A 19,172-nucleotide genomic window follows, 5' to 3' on the forward strand; every position below is an offset into this window, starting at 1 on the left:
CACTTGGTATTCACATTTAAAACAATTTTTTTTTTTACCATTCTCATAGGTGTGGATATTTCACTGTGGCTTGGTTTCATTTTTTAAAGAATTCTGCTGAATACAGAATCTTGTGTTGATACTAGGTTTTCCTATCTGAACTTAAAAAATGTAATTCCATTGTCATTTGCAACTATTACTTTTTATGACATATTATACTGCACTGAAATTATTTCTCTTTTTATGTAATTTGTTGCTTTGTCCTGGCTGTTTTCAAGATTTTTTATTTATCTTTGGCACTGCTTTTACTTCAACTAAATGGTCAGAATTTTGTATTGTAACTAAATAGATCACTATAGAGTTACTAATGTCTTCAGATTAATTTCGAAGCACCATTAAATTTTTTTTTTGAGATGGAGTCTCACTCTGTCACTCAGGCTGGAGTGCAGTGGCATGATTTTGGCTCACTGCAACTTCTGCCTCCCAAGTTCAAGCAATTCTCCTGCCTCAGCCTCCTGAGTAGCTGGGATTGCAGATGTGCGCCACCATGCCCAGCTAATTTTTGTATTTTTAGTAGAGATGGGGTTTCACCATGTTGGTTAGGCTGGTCTCAAACTCCCAACCTCAGGTTATCCACCCGCCTCGGCCCCCCAAAATGCTGGGATTACTGGCGTGAGCCACCATGCCTGGCCAGCACCATTAAATTTTATGAAAACATTCTTAAAATCCATGATAACATATAACAATATTTTATAAGCTTTCAAATAAGAAAATCATATAATTATTCTTACAGGAATCATAGGCAAGAAAAAAGGATTTGTATGGGATAGGGTCTGAACCCAGAAGACATTAGATTTATGAGAGAAAAATTCAGTGTACAACAGAGAAACTAATTTTGCTTTGAGAATTTGTGAGGTTTCTAGTTTGGTAGTAAATCAACAGTTCTCAAATTTCCTGTTGTGATCCATGATTTTCTTTTCCATTTGAAGATAGGTAAACACATGCATTTTTTCCTGTATAGTTCTCTTACACCTTTTTCTTTCTATGTTGATACATCTGTATATTCCATTCAATGTAAGCTAAAGCCAAGAAAAATCTCTAAGTGTTCACACTGAAAAAGGAGCATGTGCAAAGAAAAACACTGAATAAAATTTTATAAGCAATGATTCAGGATTGTAAAAGTATGGATTTTAAGTATACTCCCATATAATCTTTATTATAACTGTTATAGTACACCAGTAGCTACAAAAAGCAGGAAAGAATATAATATAGTAACTATGAAAATGTTATCAATATTATTGGAAATTGAAGTCCTCTGGAAAATTGATATGAAATGTATTTAGGATCTTTCAGATATGAGTTTTCACTTTTATATCTGTGAGGCGTTTTTATTTTTAACACATCAAATAATATTCAAAGTTACTACTTCATTGTACTATGCTGGTATTTCAAATAACTGAGCAGTTTTTTTCTACTTAAGGAACAATTGATGTAATAAATAAACTCAGAATATTCTTCTTTTATTTTAGTATAGAATAATAATGCCCTAAATATGTACTATATGCTTACATCCATTACTGTTTTATGATTCAAACACAAAGAGCATCTTTTAGATTTTCTTCATGTATTCTCCATTTACCATTAAACTTCCATGAAATTAAATTGATATTAATAATATTCATTTACTATAGAACAACCTCTCATAGCTCTGATGTAGAAAAAATAGACTATATGTTTTTATATAAACACTAGGCATTAAGGTATAACAACTAATTTGAGAATTGAATTATTGTTTGCTTTATACAAATCTCAAATGTTTTCAATACAAATAACGTGCTCACTGAATAATTACTTGTCCACACATCAATGTTTTTGCTCATTTGAAACACATAACAAAATAAATAACTGCTTTGGCTTTACAGTAATCCTCCTTAATAAATACTACTATTTAATGTAAAGTCTGGGGATCTGTGCTTTATTCCTTTTTTGTGTAAGTCCTGACACATTCAGACTTGAGTTTTGATTAAATACTTCCTCCCATTTATTGAGTCTGTAAAGTCAGTTTCCCTATAAACTCTATGGTGATTTTTAAGTTCTAAATTTTGGATAAAACTCTTTCCACATTTACCACAACTATAGAGATTCTCTAGTATGAATTCTCTTACGTTGAGAAAGGGTCGAGCATCGATTAAATAACTTGTCACATTCTTTACATTTGTAGGATTTCTCTCCAGTATGAATTATTCAATGTCGAGTAAGGCATGAACTATAATTAAAGGCTTTGCCACATTCTTTGCATTTATAGGGTTTTTCTCCAGCATGAATTCTCTGGTGGACAAAAAGACTTGAGGAACGGGAAAAAGATTTACCACATGATTTACATTTGTAAAGTTTTTCTCTAGTATGAATTCTCTGATGTTTAGTTAGGTATGACCTACAGTTAAAGGCTTTGCTGCATTCCTTACGTTTGTAGGGTTTCTCTCCGTTATGACTACTTCGATGTCGAGTAAGGCGTGAACTACGATAAAAGGCTTTGCCACATTCTTTGCATTTATAGGGTTTTTCTCCAGTATGAATTCTCTGGTGGACAATAAGACTTGAGGAATGAGAAAAAGATTTGCTATGTGATTTACATTTGTAAAGTTTTTCTCCGGTATGAATTCTCTGATGTTTAGTTAGGTATGACCTACAGTTAAAGGCTTTGCTGCATTCCTTACATTTGTAGGGTTTCTCTCCAGCATGAATTCTCTCATGCTGAGTAAGGGCTGAAGACATTTTAAATGATTTACCACATTCTTTACATTTGTAAGGTTTCTCTCCAGTATGAATTCTCTGATGCACAAGAAGATTTGAAGAGTAAGTAAAACATTTGCTACCCGCTTTACATTTGTAAAGTTTTTCTCCAGTGTGAATTCTCTGATGTCTAGCAAAATATGAACTAGAATTGAAGGCTTTGCCACATTCTTTACATTTGTATGGTTTCTCTCCAGTATGAATTATTTGATGTTGAGTAAGGTGTGAACGATGGTTAAAGGCTTTTTCATATTCTTTACATTTGTAAGGTTTCTCTTCATTATGGATTATTTTATGTTTTCTTAGACTTGACAATTTACTAAGGATTTTCTCACCATTATTACATCTGTGTGACTTTTCTCCAATATGGATTCTCTGAGGCTGAGTATGTTTTGATGACTGGATAAAAGTTTCTACACACTTGTTACATTTGGCAGACTTCTCTTGAATATGGATACTCTGATGGACATGGTTGGTGCATTTACGTGAGACTTTCTCACATTTTTTACATTTGTAATGTTTCTGTAGAAAATGAGTTTTCTGATGTCTTCTGGGGCTTATGCCTTGGCTTAATGTTGTATCAGATTTATTGTACTGATTTTTCTCTGCAATATAAATATACTGCTAATTATTTAGGGTAGAGTCCTGCCTAAAGGCTGTCAAAATTTTATCATATGTGTGATGTTTTCCCAAATTATCTATTCCCTGACATTGATTAATCAATGATGAATGAATGAAGACCTTTCTATATTGATCACAAGCAGAACGAGTTGTTATTTGTTGGTGAAACAAACTTTTAACAAAGGACCCATCAAATTGATCATATTTAGAAATCACCTCCTCATTTTTAAATCTCTCCTTTTCAGAAATATTTGACTGAACATTTACTCAAGTTCTATGTTTTAACTGGTTTATATGATTATTTGAAACATGGACTAAGTCACTATTCAGATTTTCCAAATTTCCTTTAAAAGAAAAGGTATGTTTCAAAATTGATGTCGATATTTAGTTACAGAAACACATGGATTAGAAAAAGTAACTGACATAGATTGAGTTTTTTCATGTTTTTGACCTCTTGTAGCAGTGATGTTTTTGTTATAGGTAGTTGTGCTACATTTTGTATGTCCATCACAACATCCGTTGTGACTGTCACACTTACCCTCACTTTCCCACTCTTTCCTTAAGTGTAAATTCTGAGAGCCATAGCTCCCATATCCATCCAATATCACTTTTTGGAATGATGCTTCTATGTGCTTCTTTCTCAAGAGGACTGGAGTATCATGAGAAAACATATCTGAAAGATAACAAAAGTTTTAAAAATTCCAATTACTAAGTTCAGGTGAAAATACTTTATAAATCTAATATAAAAAATTATACCAAGTTGAGAACACCATGATAGTTGAATCAAAAACTTGAGGTCCCTTTTTTTCTCAATTGATATGTGAACTTAAATATAATAGTGTGACTAAAGCCAGTTGAGTTTGCAGTGCTTAGGTGAACACAAAGCCAAGAATGGTCGCATTTAGAAGGAACGAAGTTTGTTGTATTTGTGCACCACAGCACAGCACAGTTACACAGAAATTTTTCACATTCTGTTTTGCCCTCAGCAAAGAAAAAAAAAGGAGTAAAACATATGTCCAAAGTTCTGGGTTATTCTGGGGCTAAAGACTGTTCATTGCTTCCTTTAATACGTGGTGCTGAAGAAAATGGTGATATAGTTGAAATGACATGTCAGGTCAACTGAGAAGAAACATGAATGCTTACTACCACAATAGAAAGACAGTAGTGCCTTTGACACTCACAAAAGGGAGAGATTAAAGGCTCCAAGAGAAAAAAAGGCAAACCTTTTTAATAGGAAAATACACACAGTAGTCCAGAGAAGACACATCCTGACAACAGTTTGAAGAATTTCCCAGAATGACTAGAGTACTTGATGGGTATCAGTTTTCACCTGTACAAATTCATTCCATAAAATATGAAATAGTTAGCTGTTTCTTACTTGATCAAAATATCAACAAAATCACAAGACATCAAAGTAACCAAAAAACATGGCTCAATCAAAGGGCCAAAATGAAAGTGAACCTAAAGAAGTAGAAATCTATTAACTAACATATTAATATCCAAGTGAAGCTAGAGAAGTAGAAATCTATTAACTAATGCTGAGACCAGCTCTGTTGTGGAGACCCTAACCAGCAGCGCTAGAGGAATTAAAGACACACACACAGAAATATAGAGTGTGGAGTGGGAAATCAGGGGACTCACAGCCTTCAGGGCTGAGAGCTCCAATCAGAGTTTGACCCACATATTTATTGACAGCAAGCCAGTGATAACCATTGTTTCTATAGATTATAGATTAACTAAAAGTATTCCTTACGGGAAACAAAGGGATGGGCTCTGGCTAGTTATCTGCAGCAGGAACATGTCCTTAAGGCACAGATTGCTCATGCTATTGTTTGTGGCTTAGGGACACCTTAAGTGGTCTTCCGCCCTGGATGGGCCAGGTGTTCCTTGCCCTCATTCTGGTAAACCCACAACCTTTAGTGTGGGTGTCATGGCCACCATGAACATGTCACAGTGCTGCGGAGATTTTGTTTATGGCCAGTTTTGGGGCCTATTTATGGCCAGATTTGGGGGCCGGTTCCCAAAAAACTAATTTTAAATTAATTTAAAATATCTATCTTTGTCTTACAGACAAGTTCTTACACTGTCATCAGGCCAGAGTGCAATCATAGCTCAGTGGAACCTTGAATTCCTGGCTTAAAGCAGTCACCCTCCCTCGCTTTCCCAAGTGGCTATGACTACAGGAATGCACCATCACATACAAATTCTTTGTATAGACAGGGTCTTTCTAAGTCACCTAGGCTGGTCAAGAATTCCTGGCCTCAAGGAATCCTACAGCCTCAGACTCTCAAAGTGCTGGGATAACATCAGCAACTACACCTGGCATTCTCTGTCTTCTTTAAGAAATGAGGACATTAAGCCAACAACCATACACAAGGACAAGGATATATTACATAATGATAAAGGGTTCAATTCAACAAGAATATTTTAATATGGTAAACACCTATGCACCAAACTTTGGAGCACCAAGATTCATAAAACAAGTACTTCTAGTCCTGAGAAAAGAATTAGCCACATAATAACAGTGGCATACTTCAACTCCCCATGGGCATCATTAGATCATTGAGGCAGAAAATAAATAAAGAAATTTTGGACATCAATTCCACTTGACCAACTGGACCTAATAGGCATCTACAGAATAGACCAACTGGGCCTAATAGACATCTACAGAACACTCCACCCATCAACGATAGAACACATACATCTTTCATATGCACACAGGACACACTTGATGATTGAACCTATATGCTCAGCCAGAAAGCAAGTCTCAATAAATTAAAAAAAAATCAAAATCATACCAACCATACTCTTGGACCAAAATAGAATAAGAACAGAAAACAATACCAAGAAGATCTCTCAAAACCACAGAAATGCATAGAAATTAAACAACTGGCTCCTCAACAACTTTTGAGTAAACAATGAAATCAAGGCAGAAATCAAAAAGTTCTTTGATATAAGTGAAAACAGAGAAAACACATACTAAAATCTTTGGGACACAGCTAAAGCCACATTAAAAGAAGTTTATAACATGAAATACCTACTTTAAGAAGTTAGATCTCAAATTAATGATGTAACATCACATGTAAAGAAAATAGAATAAGAAAAATGAGCTAAGCACAAAGCTAGCAGAGGAAAAGAAATAACTAAAAACAGATAACTGAATTAAATTGAGACCCCAAATTCCATACAAAGCATCAGCAAAACCAAAAGTTGGTTCTTTGAAAGGGTAAACAAGATCAATAGACCACTAGCTAGGTTAACAAAGAAAAACAGAAGATAAGCACAATCAGAAGCAACAAAGGGGACATTACAATCAACCCCACAGGTATACAAAAGATTCTCAGAGACTTATGAGGACTTCTATGCATCTAGAGGAAATGAATAAATTCCTAGAAACATACAATCTCCAAAGAGTGAATAGGGAAGAAACTGAAACCCTGAACAAACCAGTATCAAGTTCTGATATTGAATCAGTAATAAAAAATCTACCAACCAAAAAAAGGCCCTGGACAAGATGGATTCACAACTGAAATACACCAGAAGTACAAGGAAGAACTATTATCAATTCTACTCAAACTATTCCAAAAAATAAGGAGGAGGGACTCCTCCCTTCTCATTCTATGAGGCCAACATCACTCTGTTACCAAAATCTGGCAAAGACACAATGAACAAAGAAAACTACAGGACAATATATCTGATGAACATAGACAGGAAAATCCTCAGCAAAATACTAGCAAACTAAATAGAGCAGCACAGCCAAAGTTAATTTACCACAATTAACTAGGCTTTATTCCTGGAATGCAAGGTTGTTCTAACATATATAAATCAATAAATGTGATTCATCACATAGAATTAAAATTTAAAAGCTGGGCAGAGTGGCTCACGCTTGTAATCCCAGCACTTTGGAAGGCTGAGGTGGGCGGATCACCTGAGGCCAGGAGTTCAAGACCAGCTTGGCCAACATGGCGAAACCCTGTCTCTACTAAAAATACAAAAATTAGCTGGGTGTGGTGGTGTGTGCCTGTAGTCATAGGTACTCAGGAGGCTGAGCCATAAGAATCACTTGAACCTGGGAGGTGGAGGTTGCAGTGAGCACTCCAGCCTTGGGGATAGAGCGGGACTCTGTCTCCAAAAAAAAGAAAAAAAGAAAAAAATCACCATTTCAATAGATGTAAGATAAGCTTTTGATAAAACTTAACATCCCTTAATGATAAATAAAACCCTCAACAAACTAAGCATTGAAGAAACATACCTCAAAATAATGAGAGCCATCTATGAGAAACTCACAGCCAACATACTGACCAGGCAAAAGCTGGAGGCATTCCCTTTAAAAACAAGAAGAAGACAAGAATGCCCACTCTTACCACTTCTATTCAACATAGTAATGGAAGTACTATCCAGAAAAATCAGTCAAGAGAATGAAATAAAAGGCATCCAAAGAGGAAAAAAAGAAAGTAACATCATCTCTGCTGATATGATTCTACACCTGGAAAGACTGTGCCAAAAGGCTCCTAAAACTGATAAGGAACTCCAGTAAAGTTTCAAGATAGAAAATCAAAGTATAAAAATCAGTAGCATATCTATACACCAATAACATTCAAGCTGAGAGTGAAATCAAGAACATAATTCCATTTAAAATAGCCACACACACAAAGAAAAAACCAAATATGTAGGAATAGATCTACCCAACGAGGTTAAAGATCTCTACAAGGGGAACTATAAAACACTGTTGAAAAAATTATAGACAACACGAACAATTGGAAAAATATTCCATGCTCATAGAAGAATCAACATCATTATCTAGAGATTCCATAGTATTCCTATCAAACTACCAATGTCATTTTTCACAGAATTAGAAAAAAACTATTCTAAAATTCATGTGGAACTAAGTAAGAGTCCAAATAGCCAAAGCAATCCTAAACAAAAAGAACAAAGCCAAAGGCTTCACATTATCCAACTTCAAACTATACTATAAGCCTATAGTCACCAAAACAGCATAGTACTGGCACAAAAACAGACACACAGGAGCAGCACCAAGATGGCTAACTAGAAACAGCAGGGTTTGGAGGCTCCCATCGAAAAGAACCATAATAAGTGTGTGAATCCTTCACCGGCAACCAAGGTATCCAGGTTCTCCCATTAGAATTGACTAGGAGGCTGGCATGATCCATGGAGAGGAAGTAATAACAGTGGGGTGCAGCAGCCCACCTGAGAGCCACATGGGGAAGGAAAGCTCCCTCCTGCCAGCCAAAGCATGTGGTGAGTGAGGATGCTACCCAGCCAGGAAAAGCATGCTTTTTCCATGGAACTATGCCACCCACTGATCACAAGATCCCATTTGTGAACCCACGCCACTGGGGCTTAGCATCCCAACCCTGGGGCCACGCAGATTCTCAACAGCCTCTCAGCTGGAATCTGCTTAAGCCTGCCAAGCACCTGGGGGGAGGGGCAAACAGCACAAGAGCTGTGGCTGCCTGCTGTCTAAGCCATTTGAGCCCCTTGGTGGAGGGGCAGCAGCCAGCACTGGGACTCACAACTGCCTAACATGCTAAGCTCAATGGGTGGGGGAAGGGCAGCATCTACCTCTATAGCTCCCAGCTGCACTTTTCCCCTTCTGGAGTCAGTGAGGCTGGTTGGCTTGGTCCCAAGATGTGCCCCCCACAGCCCAACACACTGGCTGTGGCAGACTGCCACCAGAGTGCCTCTTCAGGCCAGACCCTGACCCATCCTTCCTGATTGTGCCAGGCTTCCCTGCAGGAGCTCCAATAACTCCAGCCAGAGGCTCAGGGACAGAACCTGGATCTCCCTGGGCCTGAGCCCCTAGGGGCAGGGGTAACAGCAGTCTCTGCGGACCAGCAGACTTAGCCTTTCCTACTGGTAGTTCTGAGGAATCCAGGCAGCCCAGACAAGTGGGCTTCCCCCCAGCAAAGCACACCCCCTCCACCAAGGGACAAAGTACTTCATTAAATGGTTCCTGTTCCATGTGCCACCCAACTGGGTGAGAACCTCCAACAGGGGTTGTCAGACACCCTATACAGGAGCAATCCTATGGCATCAGGTTAGTGCCCCTCGAGTTCAGAGATCCCAGAAGAAGGAGCAGGCATCCATCTTTGCTGTTCTCCAGCTTTCCTGAGTGACATCTCCAGGCACAGGAGTAAACCAGATGAATAGTGTCAGGCCTCTGAGCTCAAGCCTGCATGTATACATTTAAATGGCCTGAAGCAACTGAAGAACCACAAAAGAAGTGAAAATAGTCAGTTCCTGCCTTAACTGATGACATTCCACCATTGTGATTTGTTCCTGCCCCACCTTAACCTTAACTGATCAATTAACCTTGTGACATTCCTTCTCCTAGACAATGAGTCTCAGAACTTCCCCACCAAGCACATTGTAACCCCTGCCCCTGCCCGCAAGAGAATAACCCCCTTTAACTGTAATTTTCCACTACCTACCCAAATCCTGTAAAACTGCCCCACTCCTATCTCCCTTTGCTGACTCCTTTTTCGGACTCAGTCTGCCTGCACCCAGGTGATGAAAAAGCTTTATTACTCACACAAAGCCTGTTTGGTGGTCTCTTCACACAGATGCACATGACAAATAGGGCCTGAAGTGAACCTCCAGCAAACTGCAGCAGCCCTATAGAAGTGGGACCTGACCATTGAAAGAAAAACAAACAGAAAGCAACAACAACAGCATCAACAACAACAAAAAGTCCCCATAAAATCCCCATCCAAGGATCAGCAGCCTTAAAGATTGAAACTAGACAAACTCACCAAGATGAGAAAGAATCAACAACAAAAAAGCTGAAAACCTAACAAGCCAGAGTGCCTCTTCTTCAAATGATTGCAACATCTCTCTATCAAGGGTGCAGAACTGGATGGAGGATGAGACAGAAGAATTGACAGAAGTAGGCTTCAGAAGATGGGTAATAAAAAACTACGCTGAGCTAAAGGAGCATGTTCTAACCCAATGCAAAAAAGCTAAGAACCTTGATAAAAGGATAGAGGAGCTGCTACTAGAATAAACAGTTTAGAGAGGAACATAAATGACCTGATGAAGCTGAAAAACACAGCATGAGAACTTCATGAAGCATACACAAGTATCAATAGCCAAACCAACCAAGCAGAAGAAGGGATATCAGTGTTGAAAGACCACCTTGCTGAAATAAGGCATGCAGACAAGACTACAGAAAAAAGAATAAAAAGGAATGAGCAAAGCCTCCAAGAAATATGTGACTTCACAAAAAGACTGAACCTACGACTGATTGGAGTACCTGTAGGAGATGGGGAGAATGGAAACAAGCTGGAAAACACACTTCAGGATATTATCCAGGAGAACTTCCCCAACCTAGAAGACAAGCCAATATGCAAATTGAGGAAATACAGATTCTAAGATGCTCCAAGAGAACATCAACCCCAAGACACATAATCATCAGATTCTCCAAGGTCGAAATGAAGGAAACAATGTTAAGGGCAGCCAGAGAGAAAGGCCAGGTGACCTACAAAGGGAAATCTATCAGACTAACAGCAGACCTTTCAGCCGAAACTCTATAAGACAGAAGAGATTGGGGGCCAATAGTCAACATTCTTAAAGAAAAGAATTTTCAACCCAGAATTCCATATTCCAGCCAAACTAAGCTTTTATAGCAAAGGAGGAATAAAGTCCTTTCCAGACAAGCAAATGCTGAGGGATTTCATTACCACCATGCCTGCCTTCCAAGAGCTACCAAAAGAAGCACTAAATATGGAAAGGGAAAACTGGTACCAGCCACTGCAAAAACACACCAAAGTGTAAAGACCAATGACACTACGAAGAAACTACATCAACTAGTACGCAAAACAGCCAAATAGCATCATGATGGCAGGATCAAATTCATACATGACAATATTAACCTTAAATATAAATGGGCTAAATATGTCAATTAAAAGACACAGAATGGCAAATTGGATAAAGAGTCAAGACCCATTGGTATGCTGTATTCAGGAGACCCATCTCATGTGCAAAGACACATATAGGCTCAAAATAAAAAGGAAAATTTACCAAGCAAATGGAAGAAAAGAAAAAGCAGAGGTTGCAATCCTAGTCCCTGACAAAATAGACTTTACACCAACAAATATCAAAAAAGGCAAAGAAGGTAAAGGGAACAATTCAACAAGAAGAGCAAACTATTCTAAATATATATGTACCCAATACAGGAGCACCCAACTTCATAAAATAAGTTCTTAGAGACTTACAAAGAGACTTAGACTCCCACACGATAATAGTGGGAGACTTTAACACTCCACTGTCAATATTAGACAGATCAATGAGACAGAAAATTAACAAGGTTGTTCAGGACTTGAACTCAGCTCTGGATCAAGTGGACCTAAGAGATATCTACAGAACCCTCCACCCCAAATCAACAGAATATACATTATTCTCAGTGCCACATGGCACTTATTCTAAAATTGAACACATAATTGGAAGCATAACACTCCTCAGCAAATGAAAAGGAACTGAAATCATAACAAACAGTCTCTCAGACCACAGTGAAATCAAATTCGAACTCAGGATTTAAAAACTCACTCAAAACCACGCAATTACATGGAAATTAAAGAACCTGCTCCTGAATGACTCCTGGGTAAATAATGAAATAGGCCGTGTGCGGTGGCTCAGGCCTGTAATCCCAGCACTTTGGGAGGCCGAGTGGGCGGATCACAAGGTCAGGAGATTGAGACCATCCTGGTTAATATGGTGAAACCCCGTCTCTACTAAAAATACAAAAAATTAGCCGGGTGTGGTGGTGGGCACCTGTAGCCCAGCTACTTGGGAGGCTGAGGCAGGAGAATGGCATGAACCCAGGAGGTGGAGCTTGCAGTGAGCCAAGATTGCGCCACTGCACTCCAGCCTGGGTGATAAAGCAAGACTCTGTCTCAAAAAAAAAAAAAAAGAAATAAAGGCAGAAATCAAAAAGTTATTTGAAACCAATGAGAACAAAGAGACGACATACCAGAATATCTGGGACACAGGTAAAGCAGCATTAAGAGGGAAATTTATAGCACTAAATGTTCACATCAGAAAGTTAGAAAGATCTCAAATCAACACCCTAACATTACAATTAAAAGAGCTAGAGAGGCAAGAGCAAACTAATGCAAAACTTAGCAGAAGACAAGAAATAACGAAGATCAGAGCAGACATGAAGGAGATAGAGATATGAAAAAATCTCCTAAAGATAAATGAATCCAGGAGCTGATTTTTTGAAAAAGTTAACAAAATAGACTGAACTCTAGCTAGACTAATAAAGAAGAAAAGAGAGAAGAATCAAATAGACACAATAAAAAATGATAAAGGAGATATCACCACTGACCCCACAGAAATACAGACTACCACCAGAGAATACTATAAACACCTCTACACAAATGAACTAGAAAATTCAGAAGAAATTGATAAATTCCTGGACACATACACCCTCCCAAGACTAAATCAGGAAGAAGTAGAATCCCTGAATAGACCAATAACAAGTTCTGAAATTGAGGCGGTAATTAATAGCCTACCAGCCAAAAAAGCCCAGGACTAGACAGATTCACAGCTGAATTCTACCAGAAGTACAATGAGGAGTTGGTACCATTCCTTCTGAAACTATTCCAAACAACTGAAAAGGAGGGACTCCTCCCTAACTCATTTTATGAAGCCAGGATCATCCTGATACCAAAACCAGGAAGAGAGACAACAAAAAATGAAAACTTCAAGCTAATATCCCTGATGAGCATTGATATGAAAACCTTCAATAAAATACTGGCAAACCAAATCCAGTAGCACATCCAAAAACTTATCCAATGTGATCAAGTTGGCTTCATCCCTGGGATGTGAAGCTGTTTCAACATATGCAAATCAATAAACGTAATCCATCACATAAACAGAACCAAAGACAAAAACCATGCAATTATCTCAACAGATGCAGAAAAGGCCTTTGATAAAATTCAACATCCCTTCATGTTAAAAACTCTCAATAAACTAGGTGTTGATGGAACATATCTCAAAATAAAAAGAGCTATTTATGACAAACCCATAGCCAATATCATATTAAATGGGCAAAGGCTGGAAGTATTCCCTTTGAAAACCAGTACAAGATAAAGATGCCCTGTCTCATCAATCCTGCTCAACATAATATTAGAAGTTCTGGCCAAGGCAATCAGGCAAGAGAAAGAAAGAAAGGGTATTCACATAGGAAGAGAGGAAGTAAAATTATCTCTGTTTGCAGATGACATAATTTTATATTTAGAAAACCCAGTCATCTCAGCCCCAAACTCCTTAAACTGATAAACAACTTCAGCAAAGTCTCAGGACACAAAATCAATGTGCAAAAATCACAAGCATTCCTTTACACCAACAATAGACAAGCAGAGAGTCAAATCATGAATGAACTCCCATTCACAATTGCTACGAAGAGAATAAAATACCTAGGAATACAGCTAACAAGGGATGTGAAGGACCTCTTGAAGGAGATCTACAAACCACTGCTCAAGGAAATAAGAGGGGACACAAGCAAATGGAAAAACATTCCCTCCTCATGGATAGGAAGAATCAACATTGTGAAAATGGCCATACTGCCCAAAGTAATTTATAGATTAAATGATATTCTCATCAAACTACCATTGGCATTCTTAACAGAATTAGAAAAAACTACTTTAAATTTCATATGGAATCAAAGAAGACCCCATATAGCCAAGACAATCCTAAGCAAAAAGAACAAAGCTGGAGGCATCACACTACCTGACTTCAAACTATACTAAAAGGCTAAAGTAACCAAAACAGCATGGTACTGGTACCAAAACAGATATATAGACCAATGGAACAGAACAGAGACCTGAGGAATAACATCACACATCTACAACCATCTGATTTTTGACAAACCTGACAACAAGCAATGGGGAAAGGATTCCCTATTCAATAAATGGTGCTGGGAAAACTGGCTAGCCATATGCAGAAAACAGAAACTGGACCTCTTCCTTACACCTTATACAAAAATTAACTCAAGATGGATTAAAGACTTAAATGTAAAACCCCAAACCATAAAAACCCTAAGAAGAAAATCTAGGCAATACTATTGAGGATATTGGCATGGGCAAAGACTTCATGACTAAAACACTAAAAGCAATTGCAACAAAAACCAAAATTGACAATTGGGATCTAATTAAACTAAAGGGCTGCTTCACAGCAAAAGAAACTATTATTGGAGTGAATAGGCAACCTACAGAATGGGAGAAAAATTTTACAATCTACCCATCAGACAAAGGTCTAATATCCAGAATTTACAAGAGACTTAAACAAATTTACAAGGAAAAAACCAAACAACCCCATCAAAAAGTGAACAAAGGATACGAGCAGACACTTCTTAAAAGAAGACATTTACACAACCAACAAACATATGAAAAAAGGCTCAACATCACTGATCATCAGATAAATGCAAATCAAAACCATAATGAGACAGCATCTCACACCAGTCAGAATGGCGATCGTTAAAAAGTCAAGAAACAACAGATGCTGGTGAGGCTGTGAAGAAATAGGAATGTTTTTACACTGTTGGTGGTAATGTAAATTAGTTCAACCATTGTGGAAGACAGTGTGGCGATTCTCAAGGATCGAGAACCAGAAATACCATTTGACCCAGCAATCCCATTACTGGGTATATACCCAAAGGAATATAAATCTTTCTAATATAAAGACATATGCACACGTGTGTTTATTGCAGCATTATTTACAATAGCAAAGACATGAAACCAACCCAAATACCCACCAATGATAGACTAGATAAAGAAAATGTGGTACATATATACCATGGAATACTATGCAGCCATAAAAAGGCTGAGATAATGTCCTTTGCAGGGACATGGATGAAGCTGGAAGCCATCATCCTCAGCAAACTAACACAGGAACAGAAAACTAAACACCACATGTTCTCACTCATAAGTGGGAGTTGAAAAATGAGGACACATGGACACAGGGAGGGGAACACCACACACCAGGGCCAGTTGGGGGTTTTGGGGGTAAGGGGAGGGAACATAGAAGATGGGTCAATAGGTGCAGCAAACCACCATGGTACACGTATACCTATGTAACAAACCTGCACGTTTTGCAAATGTTTCCCCCCCACCTTCTTTTTTCAGAGGAAATAAAGAAAAACAAAAATTAAAAAAAAAAAACAAACAAACACATAGACCGATGGAACAGAATAGAGTACCCAGAAATAAATAGAGGCACACACTTACAATCATCTGATCTTCCACAAGGTCAACAAAAATAAGCAATAGTGAAAGGACTCCCTATTTAATAATTGGATCTGGGATGACTGACTAACCATATGCAGAAGAATGAACATAGACTCCTACATTTCAGCATATATAAAAATTAACTCAACATGATTAAAGATTTAAATTCAGATCCTCAAAAAATAAAAATACTAGAAGAAAACCTGGCAAATACCATTCTAGTCATTGACTTTGGCAAAGAATTTATGGCTAAGTTTTCAAAAGCAATTGTAATAAAAACAAAAATTGACAAATGGGACCTAATTTAAGAGTTTCTGCACAGCAAAAGAAACTGTGAACAGAATCAACAACCTACAGAATGGGAGAAGATATTCACAAACTATGTAACTGACAAAGGCCTAATTCCAGAATCCATATGAAATTTAAATTAACAAGAAAAAAACCCATGAAAAAGTGGGCAAAGAGCAAGAGCAGACACTTCTCAAAAGAAGACATACAAACAGCTAAGAAGCATATGGAAAAAATGTTACACATCACTACCCATCAGAGAAATGCAAATCAAAACCACACTTAGATACCATTTACACCACTCAGAATAGTGATTGTTGAAAAGTCAAAAAACAGATGCTGGCAAGGGCTGCACAGAAAAGAGAATACTTATTCACTGCTGATTGAAATGTAAATTAGCTCAGTTACTGTGGAAAACAGTTTGGAGATTTCTGAAAGAACTTGGAACTACCATTTGACCTAGCAATCCTATTAGTTAGTATATACCTAAAGGAAAATGAATTGTTCTACCAAAAAGTCACATGTACTCATATGTTCATTGCAGCACTATTCACAATAGCAAAAATGGAATCAACCTAGGTGCCCATCAATGGTGGACTGGTTAAAGAAAATGTGGTACATATATACCATGGAATACCATGCAGCCACAAAAAAGAATAAAATCATGTCCTTTGCAGCAACATGGATGCAGCTATTGTCCTAAGTAAATTAACACAGGAACAGAAAATCAAAACCATGTTCTTGTAACTGGGAACTAAATATTGGGTACATATGGACATAAAGATGGGAAAAAGAGACAATGGGGACTTATACAGAGGGGGAGTAAAGGAAGGAGGCAAGGGCTGAAAAACTACCTATTAGGCACTATGCTCATTCTCTGGGTGATGGGATTATTCATACCCCAAACCAGTGTCATGCAATATACCCATGTAATAAACCAGCACATGTATACATTGAATCTAAAATAAAAGTCAAAAGTATATAAAAAAAATAGAAAAGAAAAAGGAAAAAAAATGGGGTCTTACTCTGTCACTCAGACTGGAGTACACTGGTACAATTACAGCTCAATGCAGCCTAGCCTCAAATTCCTGGGGTAAAGCAATCCTCCTGACACAGCCTCCTGAGTCACTGGGACTACAGGCACATGCCACAACAACTAATTAAAAAAAATCTTAGACACAGGGTCTTGCAATATTGCCTAGGCTGGCCTCAAGCAATCCTCTTGCCTTAGCTTCCAAAGTAGCTGGGATCACACGCACATGTCACTGTGCCTAGTAAAATATCTATTTTAAAGATGCTCAACCAGTTAAAGGAGAACACAGACAAATAAAAAAAGAAGATGAAAATACATGAAGAAAATGAGCTTATGAACTGTAAAAACACAAAGTGTGGAGCTGAAAAATAACTGAATTTAAGGATTCACTAGAGGGTTCAACAGCAGACTTGATGTAGGAGAAAAAAACCCAACAAGCTTGGTAATAAGTTATTTGAAAGTTTATGGTCAGGACAGTAAAAAGAAAAAAAGAAAACAACAGAGTGTCTAAGGGACTAATGGGATACTATCAAGTAGGCCAATATGCTCATAATAGGAATTCTAGAATGCAAAGAGAGAGAAAAGAGTAGAAAATTTATTTGAAGAAATGATGGCTGAGAATTTTCCAAATTTGAGGGAGAAAATGGCCTAAAATTTAATGAAACTCTACCAACTCTAACTAGTAGCAACACAAAGAGACCCACAACAAGACACATTCTAATCAGAGATTCAAAAGTTACAAACAAAGGGAATTTAGAAGCCAAAAAACAAAAAACAAAAAACAAAAAAACCCCCAGTGACTTGATATACAAGGCCCACTCCTATAGGATGACCAGCAGATGGTCTCAGCAAAAAATCTCACAGGTCAGAAAGTTGAAGAATGATATATTCAAAGTGCTGAATAATGACAACTACCAATCAAGAAAATGTTATCTTCCAAAACTATCCTTTAAAAATTTGGAAATAAAGAATATTCAAAATCAACAAAAGCCAAATGAATTCATACCCACTAGATCTGTTCTAAAAGAAGTGCTAAAGAGAAACAGTTCTTCATATTGAAAAATAAAATGATGGTAAATAGTAACACAAAATTAATAAAAATATAAAGTTTTCTGGTAACAGTAATTATATACACAATAAAATATTCTGTATTATGACGACAGTGCAGAGAATACTTTTAATTCTGCTATAGATTTGAAGTCAAACACTTAAAAATAACCACAAATCTGTGCTAATGGATTCACAGTATAAAGTGATATAATTTGTGAAATCAATAAAATACAATGGAGGGTTCCTAAAGAGGCAGGATTTTTGTATGCAATTAAGGTTAGCAGCTTGAGGTAAATTGTTATAACTTTAAGATGTTTTACATAATATCTATGGTAACCACAAAGCAAATACCTATAACAGATACACAGAGAGAAGTGGGAAAGGAATTAAAACATGTCACTACAAAAATCAACAAAACACTAAGGAAGATAGCAAGAGAGGAAAACAGGACCAAAATAGATACAAGACCTAAAACAAAAAAGTGAACAAAATGCAATAGTGAGTCATTCTCTTTCAGTAATTACTTTCTACATAAATGAATAAATTCGAAAGACAACTTGGCTGAATAAATTCAAGAAAAAAGATCCAACTCCATGCTTTCTATGGAAGGCCAAATTTAGATCTAAGAACACACATAAGCTGAACATGAAAGAATGGAAAAAAAATAATGAGAAAAGTAAAATACTGTCATATTAGTTAAAATACATGTTATATCAAAACATATCACAAGAGATAAGAAAGAGCACTATATAATTATAAAAGGGTTCATTGTCCAGGAAGCTATAATAAATATTAACATATATGCACATAACATCACACCTCTCAAATACATGCTGCAACTGGGAAACTTTTACAGAATTGAAGCAATAAGTAGCCAGCGGTACAATAGTAGTAGGAGACTTCCATACTCCACTTTCAGTAATGGAAAGAATAAAAGAGACAGAAGATGAATAAGGAAACAGAGGACTTGAACAACACTATAGACCATTAGACCTAACAGTCATATACATAACTGACCATTCAACAGCAGAATACATAATATCTGTAACCATACATGACACATTATCACAGATAGACAACCTGTTAAGCTGCAAAAGTCTTACCAAATTTAACCAGATGAAAATCACACAAAGCATCACTTCTTACTACAACAGAATAAA

At 37.2% G+C, this 19,172-nt stretch overlaps 1 pseudogene; it reads right to left on the minus strand.

Moving 5' to 3' along the window:
* Positions 1-3,545: 3,545 nt before the first annotated feature.
* The window catches only part of LOC129137292 (zinc finger protein 519-like), a 37,596-nt pseudogene continuing 21,969 nt past the window's right edge, over positions 3,546-19,172 (minus strand).

The sequence above is a fragment of the Pan troglodytes genome, chromosome 18 (genome assembly GCF_028858775.2).
Source record: "Pan troglodytes isolate AG18354 chromosome 18, NHGRI_mPanTro3-v2.0_pri, whole genome shotgun sequence".
Classification (NCBI taxonomy): Eukaryota; Metazoa; Chordata; class Mammalia; order Primates; family Hominidae; genus Pan; species Pan troglodytes.